An 18,659-nucleotide genomic window follows, 5' to 3' on the forward strand; every position below is an offset into this window, starting at 1 on the left:
TAGGTAAAGGGTGACTTAAGGTTTATTATAGTATCAGTGGAGCGTGTGTGGTTTACCGGCACATCGATTGAGTGATAAACTTTAAGGGTACCAAGTGATTTGCATGGTTACTTCACACCTCGTTTTGTGATCCTCGGCATCCCAGTCACAAAACCTGGAGGGAACTCCCGAGATTGAAACATGCCTTTGAAAAGTTCATTGGATCTCAAAGAATCTAGGAATTTCTAAAACCAATAAAAACTAAATATTTAATATTTCGGTTTTCGTGGTGGAAATTGGTGAATCGTCATTCACCTACCTTTCAAATATGGTATAGCTTAGATTACGGCATACCTCTTCTAAGTTATATTATATTGTGATTGGATCCTAGCCTTAATATTACATTTGGGTGTTTTATTAAGGACTCTCTTAAATCTAAACTAAACTTGTTCTTCTCTTTCAGATGTCTTCAAATAATGCTTCTGGCTCGAATCCTAATGGCTCCTTTACTCTTATGAGTTTGTGTGGGAAAGTCACCTTTGATGGATCCAACTTCAACAAATGGATCAGAAACATCAGGATGATTACCCGCTACGAGGACAAATAATATGTCCTTGACAAGGAGCTTAAGGAAATTGACGAGTCCACTGCAACTCCCCAGGAGATCGCTGACTTTCATACTCATGAAAGAGATGCAACCAAGGTGGCTTGCATCATGTTGGCCACCATGACAGCTGAACTCCAAAAGTCTTATGAAGATTTCTACCCTTGTGAAATGCACCAAGATTTGATGGAAAGATACCATCAAAGTGCACGACAAGAGAGGTACGAAGTCATCTGCTCCATGATAACAACCATGATGAAGGACGGAGAGTCCGTCACGAGCCACATGCAGAAAATGCAAAGGTATGTGGATCGTTTGCTGAAGCTCAATGTGAACTTCCCTGAGGAGCTTGCAATAGATATCATTTTGCACTCCTTACCATCGTGCTATGATCAATTCCGCATGACATATCACATGAACAAGGAAGAGGTCACCCTCAGCAAACTTCAGGGACTTCTCAAGACCGTAGAAACAGGTCTTAAGGGGAAGTCGGTTGCTATCACTCCTACTCCAGACTCAACTCCGGTCTTGGCAATCGGGCAAAGTCGAGGGAGGAAGAGAAAGAGATCATCGAAGGGTACCAAGGCTCGGACCCTTGATGGCTCTTCTTCAAGTGGAACCAAGAAAGGTTTCATTACTCCTTCTTCTGACCCAAAAGAGGCTGAATGCTTCTATTTCCATGAGAAAGCTCATTGGAAGCGGAACTGCCCAAAGTACCAGCAGGATGTGAAGGATGGGAAAGTCAAACCCAACCATGCAGGTATTTACACTATCATTTCTAATAACTCACCCCATTCGAAATCTTGGGTCCTTGATACCGGTTGCGGTATTCATATTTGTTGTGACTTGCAGGGACTAGGAAGAAGTGAGAATGTGGAGCAAGGAAGAATAAACTTAATCATGGGGAATAGGAAAGTTACACCTGTCACCAAGATTGGAGTTTATACTTTATCGCTAAGTAGTGGGTTAAATTTAGATTTGAATAAATGTTGTTATTCGCCAGGAATGGCAAGAAATATTATTTCCTTTCATGCATTGTACAAACAAGGTTTCACCTTTTCGTTTGATAATGAAGTTGGTTCGATTAATGCTTTCTTTAATAATGTTCTTTATTTTAAAGCATTACCTTGTGATGGTGTGTATGAAGCTGTATCTATTGTAGATAACTTAGGAAATAATGTTTTGTGTATTGATTCTACTAATAATAATAACTTGGATAAAGCATCATTATGGCATTGTCGTCTTGGACATATAAGCAAGAAACGCATAGGCCAACTCCAAAAGGATGGAGTCTTGGAGTCGTTTGAACTAAAGTCAAATGATAGTTGCGAATCATGCTTACTTGGAAAAATGACAAAGTCACCCTTCACAGGCTCGTGTGATAGGGGTGAAGGTTTGTTGGACCTTATACACACGGATGTGTGTGGACCATTCAAACATGCCACAAGAGATGCTAATCGTTATTATTTGACTTTTACTGATGATTACAGTAGATATGGATATGTCTACTTAATCAAGCATAAATCAGAGACTTTCGAGAAGTTTAAGGAATTTAAACAGGAAGTCGAGAATCAATTGGGCAGGAACATTAAGATGCTTCGATCCGATCGAGGTGGTGAGTATCTTAGTTCAGAGTTCCTCGACTATCTAAAGGAATGTGGGATTGTCTCACAATTGACACCTCCCAGGACACCGCAGTTGAATGGTGTGGCTGAGAGGCGTAATCGAACCTTGTTGGACATGGTTCGTTCCATGATGAGTCGAGCTTCACTACCAATCTCATTCTGGGGGTATGCCTTAGAGACTGCCGCCCATATCCTTAATCTAGTCCCTACAAAGAAAGTTGCCAAAACTCCTCACGAGATGTGGACTGGTAAAGTACCTAAACTATATCACATCAAGATTTGGGGTTGCGAGGCTTTCGTGAGACGCGAGACTCATGATAAGCTCGAACCCCGAAGCGAGAGGTGTATTTTCATCGGCTACCCACAACAATCCTTTGGTTACCTCTTCTACAGACCTAGTGACAATGTGGTCTTTGTAGCAAGAAGAGGAGTCTTTCGAGAAAGAGAGTTTATAAGCCAAGGAGACAGTGGGAGGCAAGTTGATCTTGAAGAAATTCAAGAGTCAAGTGGTGAAGTAACTTCAAACTCTAGCCCTCAACTTGAGGAGGAAACTCCTGTTGAGCCAATTGACGAATCTGTACCTCTGAGGCGTTCCACGAGAGTTAGGGGTGCACCTGAGCATTACTATGGATTCCATATTACTGCAGAAGGTGAGAAACTTATTAGTGATGAGACACTAGTAAGTCAAGATGATCCTAACAGCTACGAGGAAGCCATGGCAGGCCCCGAGTCTGCTAAATGGAAAGAGGCTATGGATAGCGAGATACAATCCATGTATGACAATCAAGTTTGGAACTTGGTTGAGAATGTACCAGGTCGAAAGACTGTAGGGTGCAAATGGGTCTTCAAGAAGAAGACCGACATGGATGGTAAAGTACACACTTATAAGGCTAGACTGGTTGCAAAGGGCTTTTCTCAAATTCCTAGAGTGGATTATGATGAGACCTTTTCTCCGGTAGCCAAGATTAAGTCTATTCGGGTTCTGTTAGCCATAGCCGCATTTCATGACTATGAAATTTGGCAAATGGATGTCAAAACCGCTTTCCTTAATGGGAAGTTGGCTGAAGATGTTTACATGAGTCAGCCAGAGGGTTTTGTCAGCAACAAGTACCCTAATAGAGTGTGTAAGCTTGAGAAATCTATTTATGGATTAAAGCAAGCACCTCGCAGATGGAATCTTTGCTTTGACGAAAAGGTCAAGGAATTTGGCTTTTCTAGGAGTGAAGATGAATCTTGTGTATATGTCAAGGCTAGTGGGAGTATAGTTAGCTTTTTGGTATTGTATGTGGATGACATACTACTCATAGGAAACGACATTCCAACCCTGTAGGAAGTAAAGTCCTGGCTTGGAAAGTGTTTCGCTATGAAGGACCTTGGTGAAGCTGCCTATATTTTGGGGATAAGGATCTTGAGAGATCGGAGTAAAAGACTAATTGGACTTAGTCAAAGTACCTACTTGGAGAAGGTTCTGAAGAGATTCAGAATGCAAGACTCCAAGAAAGGAGAGTTGCCCATCCAGAGTAGCGCCAAGTTGAGTAAGACACAAAGCCCTAACACTGAGGCTGAGATAGCAGAAATGAGTCGAGTACCTTATGCTTCGGCTGTAGGTTCGATCATGTATGCTATGACGTGTACTCGACCTGATGTAGCCTTTGCCTTGAGCATGGTTAGCAGGTTTCAGGGGAACCCTGGCAAGGCACACTGGACTGCGGTAAAGAATATTCTCAAGTACCTACGAAGGACTAAGGACTGGGTCCTTACCCTCGGTGGGAGTGATGACTTGAGAGTTGTAGGGTATTGTGATGCTAGCTTCCAGACTGATAGGGATAACTTCCGCTCTCAGTCGGGCTGGGTCTTTACCCTAAATGGAGGAGCAATTTCTTGGAAGAGTTCCAAGCAAGAGACAGTGGCAGATTCTACTTGTGAATCAGAGTATATTGCAGCTAGCAAAGCAGCAAAGGAGGCGTTATGGCTGAGGAACTTCATTGGAGACCTTGGAGTTGTACCAGCTATTAAAGAGCCAATGGAAATTTTCTGTGATAGTGAAAGTGCTGTTGCCTTAGCCAAGGAACCAAGGGATCACGGGAGATCCAGACACATCGACAGAAAATACCATTTCATCAGACATCGGATCGAAGGACTCCTCGTGGCAAAGAGGGTATCATCAGATGAGAATCCGGCAGATCCCCTCACGAAGGGACTGACTCGGATTAAGCATCTCCAGCATGTTCGGAGCATAGGGCTGAAGGATGATATTAGATTTAGTAGTTAGATAATCTCGAAATTTGTAAAGTGTAATTGACATTTGATGATGAATAAAAGTGTTTTATTTATGAGTAAAGTGTTGCTATCTCCTGTTGATCGTTTACTATATTTCTTTTGCATGTTTTGACTTCCAGAATAATTTTGTTTGGTATAACATATTATTCAAACCTCCACAGTCGGTCATATGTCGGAAGTAGGTATGAATCAAGACTGTCATGTTTGGTTGTAGAGGTCTGGGACAAGGCTACAACAATCATGAGTGCTCATAAGTTCTGAGCATTGGACTCAACCCACGCTCACTGGAATCACTTCATGGAATTCTATCTCGAGTGATCGTGAGACGGTAATATCATATAAATCTTTAAACCTAGAGATATGATTTGTTACTTACAAGTTGGTTATGCATTGATTGTACGAAAAACGCATTGGTAACTCGATGTTATAAAATCGCGCTCTTATGTGTAATTCAATGAGTAGTAGAACAAACATATGAGTCGAAGTTTATTTGTTCCTTCTTGGATTAGAAGCAGATATCTGGGCCCCTCGATGATTTTGTTTTGACCTATGTACCGGGCCCGGTCAGAACTAAATTGATGTGTTCAATGAAGTTCTTTGTCAAAAAAATCGGAAATCGGGAAACAAACTGTTGGACAATAAGTAAGACGTTGTTCCATGTATTTGTCCGACTGATATCTAGAACAGAGGATTATATGATCACTTATCTTAAATGGCGTACCATCATCTTCTCAGTTTCGAGAAACCTTGAAAAGAGCTACGATTACCGATCGGTTCCTGAAGTCATACTTGCAGTAATAGTTATTAGACTTATCCAAGTGGGAGACTGTTGGATAAGGTGTCTAAGTCCATAACTATTTCTGGTATGTACTTGACCCGACCCGGCATGGTCCATTTGGGTTGCATGGCACCATGCAATTGGATAGACTAAATGAGAGAAATAACACTTGGAGATTATTAATATATTATAAGTTCTAATATATTAATAATATTATTTGATTAGTTTGATCAAGAATTAATTTAGAATTAATTAAGTGATCAAAAGATAACTAATTAAATATATGGGTTGATTATGTAAATCATCCATATCTTGTATAGTGGGCTAAAAGGCTCCATGGACTATCAAGTTGGGTTCCACCCATAGGATGCTCCATGGATGCTCCATGGGAGTTACAAACCCATGGGTCATGGAAATGAAGAGTCATGACACATTAGGGTTTAACCCTAGATGTGTCAACACTATATAAGTAACATGTTCTCCACCCAAAATCGGCTACACTAAGAAACAAGAGGGCTTGGCCGATTTTGAAGAAGTGTGTATACTCTCATAAGTTCTTCCAAGAGCATTTGGTGTTGTGTGAAGCATTTGAGGCATCACACTTGGGGTGCTAGGCTCACAAGGTTTCAAGGAACACAAACAACAACAAGGTAAGTTATTCTATCTATACTTTATGTTAAAATTGTTCCCCATGTATGCTAGATAGGAATATAACCTTGGAATTCAACTTTGCATGACAATTAGACAAACATAGATCCAAGGTTATTAGGGTTGCATGTACACTTAGGAAGTGTTAGAATGCTCAAAACCCATCACATACCACTCCTCATGTTTTATATGTTATGATGTGATTCTGGGAAATAATCTGATAATTATCGTATTGAAAACCTGTTTGTAATAACTTAATGAAATTAGATTGTTTTTGAAAAGTTTAAATTGGTTGAAATTTTTGGATGTTACAAGTTGGTATCAGAGTCTTGGTTTGAGTGAATTGGAGGAACATTCGTGCGAATCCAGTCTCAAATCAAGGAGAGTTTTCAAAGAGAAATTAAAAATGGTTTTCAAAAATAAGTAAAAGCGGACGCAGAGGGTACGATCAGCCGGAGCCAGTAAGTTACCCTAAAATTACCATACAAGTTATTTGTTTATGTGATATGTTAGAACATCTTGCTAGAGTTAGGCTAGGGATCTTCAGGAAGTGCATGATAGAGTTTCCTGATTGTGATGCTTGCTAGCCTAGGGTCTCATTTTATGAGAGTTTTAGTGTTCCTATAGGAGTGACGATAGAGTGTCTGCCATGTTTCGTTAGTGCTTAGGGCGTTGTGTTGATACTTGAGACAAATATGGGTAGGTGTGGAAGGTAGTATGGGCCCGTACTACTGAAATCATAGGACCCATACACGTTTCAAGGAAGTCACAACCCCTGGGCGGTTGATTAGAGAGTCATTCTAGGTGGTTATGCGGGGTTTTTGAGGATCTCATGGTGTATTGCAGAATGGTGATTACGAGACGTTTCGAGGCAGGATTCGGTTCGGGATCAGGAGCGGGAGAGGGTGGTCAGGAGGGGTCAGCACCACCCAAGGTCATTGGCCAGATGAGTACGGACGAGTTGGATGCCAGGATTTGGGAGATCCTACATGATGAGGTTGCTGCTATGTTCCGGGTTGAGTTGCCAGAACTATTTGGGTCGATCAAGACCGCCATTATTGAATTGTTGGATCTATTTAGGGGTATTTCACTAAGCTTTCGGGCTTACGGTTTTGGTTTAATGTTTCAGGTACTTCAGGAGACCGTGGCAAGGCAAAGGCGTGATCGTACCGCGCCTCATGTTTTATGTCTTATGATGTGATTCTGGGAAATACTCTGATAATAATCGTATTGAAAACTTTTTTGTAATAACTTAATGAAACTGGGTTGTTTTTTAAAAGTTTAAATTGGTTGAAATTTTTGGATGTTACACAGAAAAGACCAATTTTTTTGTTTATGCTTTATAAAAATCAGAGTACCTCTTTTAATAAAAATGTTGTGGAATTGAATCCCAGTAAAACATGATAAACACATTATCAAAACATTTCTGAAGAAAAGTATTTTTATTCATTTTAAAACATTTGAGATGTCATCGTTAATACAGAAACATAAGCATAAACAGAACTTACATTCATTATCACTAGTGATTTATATCTCCTTAATATCTCAGTGTAATGTGACTTCATGTCAACACCTTTGATATAAATACACTGAGTAGCTCAGGTTGGGAAACCTGGTGAGTACATAGGGTTTTCAACCCACAATAATATAATTATTATGTTTAAACAATCAAACAATCAACCCAATTACCCATCCTCATTATCTTCCTTACTCTTAAGAGTCTACCATAAGAGTCATTTATCCTGTATTCGTTCAATCTGAAGTCCTTTGCTTCCACGGTTATAGGACTGGCACTAAGTCCATAGCTGCCAATGCTCATTCGTAAAGCACTAATTCCATAGCTGCTAAAGTTCATTCCTCGGGTACTAAATCCATAGCTACCAGTGTTTAGGTACTAAGTCCATAGCTACCAAAGTTTATTCAATAGGCACTAAGTCCATTGCTGCTAATGATCACTCATATCATCTTTTATCTCTCATCATTCATCTACCCATGTTATACCCAACATATTTGTAGATATAAAATACGTATACAGTTTAAATTATTTAAAACTTGTATAAAATTGTTCATCTAGTATAGATAGCAAGTATACAGATAATATGCACACATAGCTTGTAGTTTATATAAAATACTTGATATCTATGTGTAAGAGGAAAGGTACCATGCACTCACCTGATAAGGTGATGACTTGGTACTCGGACAACACTTCACTGTTATTAAAAGAATTTTCCTCGGACAAAACCTAGTATCATTACCACTAGAGTTTAGTCTAACGTTAACCGAGACTAATTAATAGTCTAGATATTATTACTATTATATAAGCGTTAAGAAACACTCTTATATAATTCATAATAATAGCCCAAATACTCATTATAAGTTCCTAATAACGCTACTATATTAAAACATAAGCTATACTAAAGATAGGGTAGGCATAGCTCACTTATAGCGGGTTTTCTTGAAACTGGGCTTCACTGGAGCAACGTTCCCAAGCAGAAAGGCTCTCTTCTCGGGAATCGGGGAGCCACATGGCTTCCTTCGGGTGCTAGGGGGTTTACCTAGACTTTAGGGGGCTTAAGGGAGCTTAGAGAGAGAGAGAGAGAGAGTATAGAGAGAGAAAGTTGAAGGGTGAGGTGTGAGGAAGTTGGAATGCCCGACACCTCTATTTATAGTGAAATTTCTGATGGACTCACCGAGTTTTAACCAAAAACTCACCGATTTGGTGCATGTGGCAGCCTTCTGGTGGTGCCAAATGTCCAATTCTAGTGGTGCCACGTCACCCAATATCGCGTATCAGCCTCCCAACTTAGAAAAATCATAACTCTCTCATACGAGCTCCGTTTTCGACGTTCTTTATATCCACGCGTAGGTAAAATCAAGATATACAACTTTCGTTTAGACTCGATTGGCTAATTCTCAGCTGATCTTAAATTTAACAGTAGGAGGAGTTTAGATTGTTAAATGACTGCGAAGAATTCGTAATTCTTTCATACGGACTTCGTTTTCGTTTGTATTTTTACCGTTGAGTTCCTATTAATGAGATTTTCAACTATTATTTAGGTCGCGTAAGCCAAAAACCGCTCGAACTAAAATTCGAGTTTCGGGCCGTACACTGCTAAATCGAATATTAGAAAAATGAAAAATCATAACTTCCTCATACGAAGTCAGATTTGGGCGTTCTTTTTATAGATGTTCTTGGTTTAACATATACTACAACTTTGGTTTAGATCAATAAGGCTAAAAAGTGTTCTATCGTAAATTCACTTTTTACGTCTCCCGGTGCCGTGCTTGTTTTGCCGTAAAACTTCGAGGGGCCATAACTTCTTCGTTATAACTCGGATTTTGGCGTTCTTTATATGTACGGAACCCTTGAGACATATTCTACAACTTGTTTAAGATTATTTATTCTAAATAATCTTTTTTCGAAAATTCATTTTCGACCCCTATTATCTCTAAATTGATTAGCCCAGATCTACGGGCGTTACAATTATCTCCCCCTTAGGATGATTATGTCCCGGAATCATCAACAAAACAGGTCTCACATGATGAATCCAAACGTTACCTCTTCATCCTAAGTAATAACCGTAACTTTGATGTTTCTTCAAACGAGTATCTAACTTTAAGACTTTTTTACTACAGGCGGTGCTCGATCTTGCACTTGCTCCCTATCTCACGTTAGACTCCAAATTATGACCTTCAACTCACAATCTCGATCCTCACTGGATATGAACTTAAGATAAGTTCTTTTATTACTATCATGGACCGATGTGTCATATTCTAATGACCTCTCATCGTATGTTGCAACGCTCAGACTCAGGTCTCTTAGAGTCAAATTCCAGAACAGACTATACCTTCGTTCATGTTCTAATGTGATACAATCACATTTCAATATGTAGCATTTCTAGCTACCGACTTCTTTAAAACTCATCACGATACTTCTACTGATCACCTTGGTTAGCTTTCATTTCAATCTTCTGTTTTAAGTCAGATGCTACATCGAACTTGGTTCTCTGCACGACGTAACATACTCATCGTAGTCGGACTCAATTTGGTATGACCACTAGGGTCAGAATAACAACAATCTTCTTAGTCATTACCGAAATGATGGTAACGACATACTTGAATAAAAAAGTATCAATTATTAGCTTCTTGGTAACCTTGTGACTTTTCCTTATCCAAGCGTGAGTCCTGTGCTTCCGGTAGTATAGGCCTCTACTACCTTTCACACTTACTCATACTCGTCCCAAGTATTTGTCTCGCATTTTTATCCAAGTCACCATGTAGGAAAATCACACAATCATTTAACACATCAGATAACATAACAAAGGTTTTATATTATTCCTTAAAACGATTACATAGGTGTTCAAGTTTACCCTAGACTATGCCTCTAAGAGGCTACACCACACGATACTACTCTCTTGGCTACTTCGTAACTCATCCTCGATTCTTCGTGTTGTTTTCTGTTTCATTGAGGATAATGTGGAATGCCCTTGGTGTAACGACCCAAAAATCACGACTAATAATTTCTTTTAAAAACATTACTAAAACCATATTAATAAAAACCACATCATAAGTCATAACATCATTTCCGAGTATTAATCCAAAACATAATATTATTATCAGAGTAAACATTCCCAGGCTAACTGACTATGGTGTGTGCACTGCAACCTCTCCGAGCTCCTCCTTTGAAAACCGAGTACCTGAAACCAAAAACTGAAACCGTAAGCATGAAGCTTAGTGAGCTCCCCCAAACTACCACATACCATACAATAACATATAAAGCACATACTAGACCTTGCCCACTGCATCGGACAGAGGTCTGGACTAACTGGGGCCTTGCCCCCTGCATCGGACCGAAGTCCGGACTAACTGTATTGGACCGAAGTCCGGAACTAATTGAACATAGCATAACATAAACATATCAAATAACATGAACACACAAATACTGCATACTGCATCGGACCGTAGCCTGGAACACATAACACATAAATCATGTCTGAGCCACGAAGGCATCAAACATACTAAATACTGCATTGGACCGAAGTCCGGAAACTACTGCTAGCTAAGCAGGCCGGCATTGTGGCCTTAGACCCGTTCTTACTAGAAGAAAACTCACCTGAACTACTGAGCTTTGTTGATAACCCTCTGGCTGCTAACTGACAACCTTCTGAGTCGCTGCTCCTCTAGCTCTCTGAGCTACCAATATCAAAATGATATTTAGTCTGATAGTCCTCCAAAAGTTAACTAAGTTAAATCTTGTCAAGGTCAAAGTCCTGGTCAAAGTCAACCTTCCAAGTTGACCCTACTCGCCGAGTCAGCCTATGGACTCGCTGAGTTCATAAGCTCAGAAACCCCTTTCATTCGTGACTCGACTCGCTGAGTCAAACCATGACTCGTCGAGTCTACTGATTTCCGAGTCCGGACCTGCCCAACTCACTGGGTCCCCACTCAACTCACTGATCTGAGTCTTAACTCGAAGGGGTTTGGGGTTTCGCGAATTGACTCGTCGAGTCCAAGATCAGACTCGCCGAGTCCAAGGCAATCTTCAACAGACTCGATGAGTTGTTCATCCAACTCGTCGTGTCCCTCCTAATCTTCATGCTACTCGCCGAGTCCACTCGAAGGACTCGCCGAGTCTATTCTTCATACATTTAGAGGCTTCTTGAGTCATGCAGTGACTCCAAACTGTAGATCTACTCTTCCAAAGCCTATTCCCCACGTAAAGTTGCAACCTTTATGTGTAGCTAAGGAGAACTAGGCTCAAAACATTCTAGGGCTAGGTTTGAGACAGAAGGGCTTCAACAACTACTCAATAACTGATGCTTTAGGACATTTAGGACCTTCCCAACACTAGATCTGAAGTGGCAAACTCATATCCAAGCCCCAAAACCCAAAATAGGTCTCAAACAACCATAAAACCCCCAAATCTCATGTATACCTAGATGCAAAGGAGGGAAGATAACAACTTATTACCTCCAAGATGAGCACAAACTAAAATAGTTCTCGGATCTACACCTCTCCTTTGAAGCAACCCTCTTGATCTTCAAGTTCCTTTCAAAGATTCCCTCCTCCAAAGCTATTTTCTCTCAAATAATGGAAGCTCACACGAAATCCAGGATTTACAGGCTCTCTAGGATGATATAGAGGCTGAGGAAGGGACATAACATCCCGTATATAGGGTACAACCCACGAGATTAGGGTTTCTCTCTTCAGACCGAACTCACCGAGTCCATTCTCTGACTCATCGAGTCGGTCACTTACTCCTTGATCCGGATCCCGCTCGGACTCATCGAGTTCCTCCCTGGACTCGATGATTTGACCCCTTTGACTTAGGGTTTTCTTTCTTTTCTTGGACTTTCTGATTTTGGGTGTTTCACTTGGCCTTGGTGGTGTGTCTGGCCTTGCTGCTTTATCTTTCCTCGGGCAGTCTCTGGACATGTGCCCCTTGCCTCCACATCCGTAACATACCTTATCATTATGTGTACAGTCCTTGGAATAATGACCAGTCCTTCCACACTTGTAACAAGTCACTTCTTCGTTGCACTTCCCACAATGCTTCTTCTTGCATTTATCACATCATCTCGCTTCACCTCTTTCTCATCCTCCAAGCTTTGAGAATTTGATCTCCTTGTTCGACCTTGAAGATCCTTCAAACTTCCGCTTTTCTCCTGCCTTATCTCTTTCTAGGGCTTTTTCTCTTATCTGGGTCTCTACGTTCTTCTCTAACGACAGTTTTCAAAGTAGTTGCCATTTTGACCATTGGGCCAAAGTCTGTGGGAAATCCGTTAGCAAACCTATCAATCTTGGAGAGTTCAGTAAGAACCAAGTAGGGAAACAGCTTCATCCTCTCGGTGAATGCGGTGACATACTCATCAACACTCATCTTCCCTTTCTTCAGGTTCTAAAACTTGTTGTTTAGGTCTATCAGATCTATCTCTAAGCAGTACTGCATTTTGAACTATTCCAAGAACTCTTCCCATGACATTCTTAAGGCTTTTACTCATGGCATCGTATCTGCTAATTGCTTCCACCAGCTCAAGACTCCAGTTTTCAGATGTCTTACTACGAAGACAGTCTTCTGTTTCTCACTACAGCTGCAACTCTCAAACACATCTCCATCTCGGAGATCCAATAATCTCAACCGGCTTCGGGCTTCAATAAAGACTTGGTGGCTTGGCACCCAAAAAACTCTTATACATCCGCCTATCCTGGCGATTCCTTCGTTCTCCTTGAGTCCCAACTTGACTCACTTGGCGGCTATAGTTCCATTCCTCCGATTGCTCGAGAATCAGCTCTGGTTGCTCTACGGGTATGGTAGGTCCGTCCCTATTCAACATTCGCCTCATTTCTGCCCTTTGTTCAGCTAACATAGCCTGAATCATGGCTTCTACTCCAACAATGGTGATTGGCTCGGGTACATCTTCTACTACAACATGTATTTGTTGAATCACCGGGGGTTGATTCCTATTCCCATTTGCATTTACGTTTCCGCTACGGGTCCTTGCCATCTTGATCTATACACCCAATAAGGTGAATCTAGATCTTTATTTAGGATAGAAATTTAATTCATCCTTATCACTCCGAAACGTTTACATGCTAGTTCTAATATCGTAGTCGTACGTTTAGAATCCTAAACACATAAGGTTTCTCGATCCGGTCGGCAACAGACCATAGATCCGAATAAAGAACAACATATAAGGCACAAAGCATTTAGCATATAAAAGCATTTTAGGCATAATTCCTAAAATAAGCTAGTGCTCAAACTTCACAATCATCGCTTAGCATTCTAAGTTTAAGTCTAGAAATCCTACAAATTCCTAGTTCGCTTAAACTAATGCTCTGATACCAACTGTGACATCTCCATTTTCACGGCCAGAAAAGACCGATTTTTTTCTTTATGCTTTATAAAAATCAGAGTACCTCTTTTAATAAAAATGTTGCGGAATTTGTTCCCAGTAAAACATGATAAATACGTTATCAAAACATTTTCGAAGAAAAATATTTTTATTCATTTTAAAACATTTGGGATGTCATCGTTAATACAGAAACATAAGCATAAACAGAACTTACATTCATTATCACTAGTGATTTATATCTCGTTAATCTCTCAGTGTAATGTGACTTCATATCAACACCTGTGATATAAATAAACTGAGTGAGTCGGGTTGGGAAACTTGGTGAGTACAAAAGATTTTCAACCCACAATAATATAATTATTATGTTTAAACAATCAAACAATCAACCCAATTACCTATCCCCATTATCTTCCTTACTCTTAAGAGTCTACCATAAGAGTCATTTATCCTGCATTCGTTCATTCTGAAGTCCTTTGCTTCCAGGGTTATAGGACTGGCACTAAGTCCATAGCTGTCAATGATCATTCGTAAAGCACTAATTCCATAGCTGCTAAAGTTCATTCCTCAGGTACTAAATCCATAGCTACTAGTGTTTAGGTACTAAGTCCATAGCTACCAACGTTTATCTATCAGGTACTAAGTCCATAGCTACCAGCGTTTATTCAATAGGCACTAAGTCCGTAGCTGCCAATGATCACTCGTATCATCTTTTATCTCTCATCATTCATCTACCCATGTTATACCCAACATATTTGTAGATATAAAATACGTATACAGTTTAAATCATTTAAAACTTGTATAAAATCGTTCATCCAACATAGATAGCAAGTATACAGATAATATGCACACATAGAACGTAGTTTATATAAAATACTTCATATCTATGTGTAAGATGAAAGGGACCATGCACTCACTTGATAAGGTGATGACTTGGTACTCAGACAACACTTCACTACTGTTAAAACAATTTCCTTCGGACAAAACCTAGTATCATTACCACTAGAGTTTAGTCTAATGTTAACCGCGACTAATTAATAGTATAGATATTATTACTATTATATAAGAATTAAGAAACACTCTTATATAACTCATAATAATAGCCCAAATACTCATTATAAGTTCCTAATAACGTTATTATATTAAAACATAAGCTATACTAAAGATAGGGTAGGCAAAGCTCACTTACAGTGGGTTTTCTCGAAAACCGGGCTTCGTTGGAGCAACGTTCCCGAGCCGAAAGGCTCTCTTCTCAGGATTCCGGGAGCCACGGGGCTTCCTTCGGGTGCTAAGGGGTTTACCTAGACTTTAGGGGGATTAATGGAGCTTAGAGAGAAAGAGAGTGTAGAGAGAGAAAGTTGAAATTTCTAATGGACTCGTTGAGTTTTGACCAAAAACTCGCCGAGTTGGTGCATGTGGCAGCCTTCTGGTGGTGCCACATGTCCAATTCTAGTGGTGCCACGTTACCCAATATCGTGTATCAGCCTCCCGACTTAGAAAAATCATAACTCTCGCATAAGAGCTCCGTTTTTGACGTTTTTATATCCACGCGTAGGTAAAATAAAGATCTACAACTTTCATTTAGATTGCGCCGGCTAATTTTCGGCCGATTTTAAATTTAACAGTAGGAGGAGTTTAGACTGTTAAATGACCGCGAAGAATTCGTAATTCCTTCATACAGACTCCGTTTTCGTTTGTATTTTTACCGTTCAGTTCCTATTAATGAGATCTTCAACTCTTATTTAGGTCGTGTAAGCCAAAAACCGCTCGAACTAAAATTCGAGTTTCGGGCCGTGCACTGGTAAACCGAATCTTAGAAAAATCATAACTTCCTCATACGAAGTCAGATTTGGGCGTTCTTTTTATGGATGTTCTTGGTTTAACATATACTATAACTTTGGTTTAGATCAATAAGGCTAAAAATTCTTTTATCGTAAATTCACTTTTTACGTCTTCCGGTGCTGTACCGATTTTGTCGTAAAATTTCGATGGGACATAATTTTTTCGTTATAACTCGGATTTCGACGTTCTTTATATGTACGGAACCCTTGAGACATATTCTAAAACTTGTTTAAGATTACGTATTCTAAATAATCTTTTGTCGAAAAGCCGTTTTCGACTCTTATTATCTCTAAATTGACTAGCCCGAATCTACGGGCGTTACACTACGTTTCTAGCAACTCGTCGCAACCCTGAAGCTTCCCATGCCCAGGTTGTAGCCCACGAACCCTAATTCATGGAAGATCCGAAACAGGATGTTACAAAATGCTCACGATTAATTGAATCTATGGAATAAAAGATCTTTCCTTTAGTGTGAATACTCGAGCTCAATTGAAGTCGATTGTTCTTTGATAGTGTGATTGATATCCATTCATTCAAGGAATTCCATTATGATGAATATTTGTGTTTTGGTTCCTATTTAGACCTGATGGTATGTTATATCCAACCAAATTCGCAATACACATACAAATTTATTGCTACTTTCCGCGAGAGCATTCATATTTTGGTGTTGTTCCCTATATCTTCCTCAAGACGTTGTAGTACTCTTATTAATCCGAAATACTCAAGCTTAATTGAAGTCCACGAGCATGATTTTTAAAATTTGATTAATCTAATGGGGAAAAGTTAGTTGCTAGTCTCCTGATCTCAAATGGGTTAAACCTAGGTGCTATTTAGACTTAAGTTATGGATGTTGTAACTTGGTTGCTAACTTGCTATAACTCGTGTTTTAAATAAGCTAAGATTTGGTTATTGATTCTTTCCTAAGCTAATTGGTTGTTGTCAAAAGTTTGGTTTCAATTAACAAAACTGACAAGTTTTAGAGACCAAAAGGCTTTTAGCCTAGTGCTATTTGATGTTGTCCTCATTTTTTGTTATCATTTCTTGATGTTGATGGTTTAAGTCCCACCGTAGATATAAGTGAGAATAATTTATGAATAGTTTAATATATATTTGTATTGTTTTAAAAAAAACAAGTTTTTCGTGAAGCCTCTCCTTAAATGTTACCTACCAAGCTGTCCAGTTGTTGATGTATGGGCTCAATGCCATTTCAAGAATGGGTGTCGTTGACCTTTTTGCTTAAGGTTGAAAAGTTTTTTTTTGTCAACTTTTTTCTTGAATTTTGTTAGATAATTAGATGATTGTTTTTGGATTGAGAAAATATTATTGAGCTTTAAATTTGTAATCGACATTTCAATCTCTTTGTTTGCTTTACTTGGTATAATAAAAAATTTATGTTGTTCTAAAATAATATAATATAAATGAATAAATTATAGCAATGGTTCTTTTAGTGTTTCTGTTTTTTCAGATTTAATCCAACGGTAATTTCATCATTTAAAAAAGAAAATAGTTCAAAAGTTTGACACCCGAATGGTCAACCATGTGACAAAATGAAACCACAAAGATCAGCAGTGTGATGTTGCCTAATTTTGTCCTTAAACTTTCATTTTTTATAAACTACAAAGACCAATCATGAAATTTTGTCTACTATAAATAATAACAAATAATATTCTCTCCCTTCAATTTTTTTTAAGGTTCTATAACTTGACAACAATACCAAACATCAAGTTTTTGAGTCATATTTTTTATAAGATGTGATTTAAAACGGTAATTTTGTATATAATTAATAATTATATATATATATATATATATATATATATATATATATATATATTCTATAATATTATTCATTTTTATATATACATATGACTTAATACAATATTTTTCCAAAGTTCGACGGCAAATATAAGCTTTGGAACCATGACAAGCTCATTAGAGCATTATTTTTTTAGATATTTAGAAAATTATTCATATTTACGTTTTATAACTAAAGCCACGAATGTTTTTATAACTACTTTTAGGTTAGAAAATTTAATTATACATAGATCAACAAACGTAAATATAGATTCAAATATTAAACAACAATTATAAAATTATCATTAAAAAAACAATAAATATACAACTAATTTATTCATAATCACGACAAACTTAATAGTGGATGCATGGTATGTAATTATGTATCCATGAGTTTTGAGCATAGGACTTCGTGGTAATTTTAGGGATGGAAGCAATTTAGGATCACAAATATCACTTGTTTCTTGATAACATCAATAGTGATAAATTATGTAGAATATCTCAAGTCATTTCACCATAATATGCAACAAATAAAAAATAAAATCAACATCCATAGCTAATATTATTGGCAATACATTTTGTTACAAATGTCAACTTTTCAATCCTACAGAATTTCTACAATTAAGAGCTCTAGTATTTAACATGTTTATTCAAAGATGAATTTGGAAAACGAACCAGGCTCAAGCTCTATCTATAAACAACAAATTTAAAACGAAAACACCCGATATTGCCTTTGCCCATCGTCTGCAACAAAATTGAATAACGTACATCATAACTATTCATATAAAGCTTACTAGTTCCATTCATATAACATATATAATAAGCTGAAAGAACAAATATATCACCTCATTTTAATGGATTCAGCGAAGATATGTAAATGCGCAGAATATAGCAATCTTCACACCGGTGAAAATTGCAAATCCAATAATAATCAACGCAATTGATGACATGATCGTAAAGAGAGAGAGGAGGAGAGATAATGCTGCAGATTAAAGGACGTAGAATCGAATGAATGTATCAGAGAATTTCGTACGAAGTTTGTTCATAGCGTCTACGAATATAAAGGGATTTTCGAAAATTTAATCCGTGTATGTTGGACTTCTATGGACCTTTGAAAAAAAAAAAACATCCACTTTCAACGACTAACGGGAAATGGAGTTATTTTTAATTTTGAGAAATTAATCTGCATTAATACTCCTTGAGCTTTACAAAAGTTACGTGCTTATGTCATAAAAACGAAACCGTACACCCACTCAACCAAT

At 38.5% G+C, this 18,659-nt stretch overlaps 1 long non-coding RNA gene across 1 annotated transcript; it reads right to left on the bottom strand.

Moving 5' to 3' along the window:
• Window positions 1-17,935: 17,935 nt before the first annotated feature.
• Window positions 17,936-18,456, bottom strand: LOC145038977 (uncharacterized). The gene is made up of 2 exons (XR_013679664.1): window positions 18,243-18,456; window positions 17,936-18,141 (listed from the first exon to the last, which is right to left on the bottom strand). It is a non-coding gene; the product is annotated as an uncharacterized LOC145038977 (long non-coding RNA).
• Between the last annotated feature and the right edge of the window lie 203 nt (window positions 18,457-18,659).

The sequence above is a fragment of the Lactuca saligna genome, chromosome 4 (genome assembly GCF_052625555.1).
Source record: "Lactuca saligna cultivar CGN05327 chromosome 4, ASM5262555v1, whole genome shotgun sequence".
Lineage (NCBI taxonomy): Eukaryota > Viridiplantae > Streptophyta > Magnoliopsida > Asterales > Asteraceae > Lactuca > Lactuca saligna.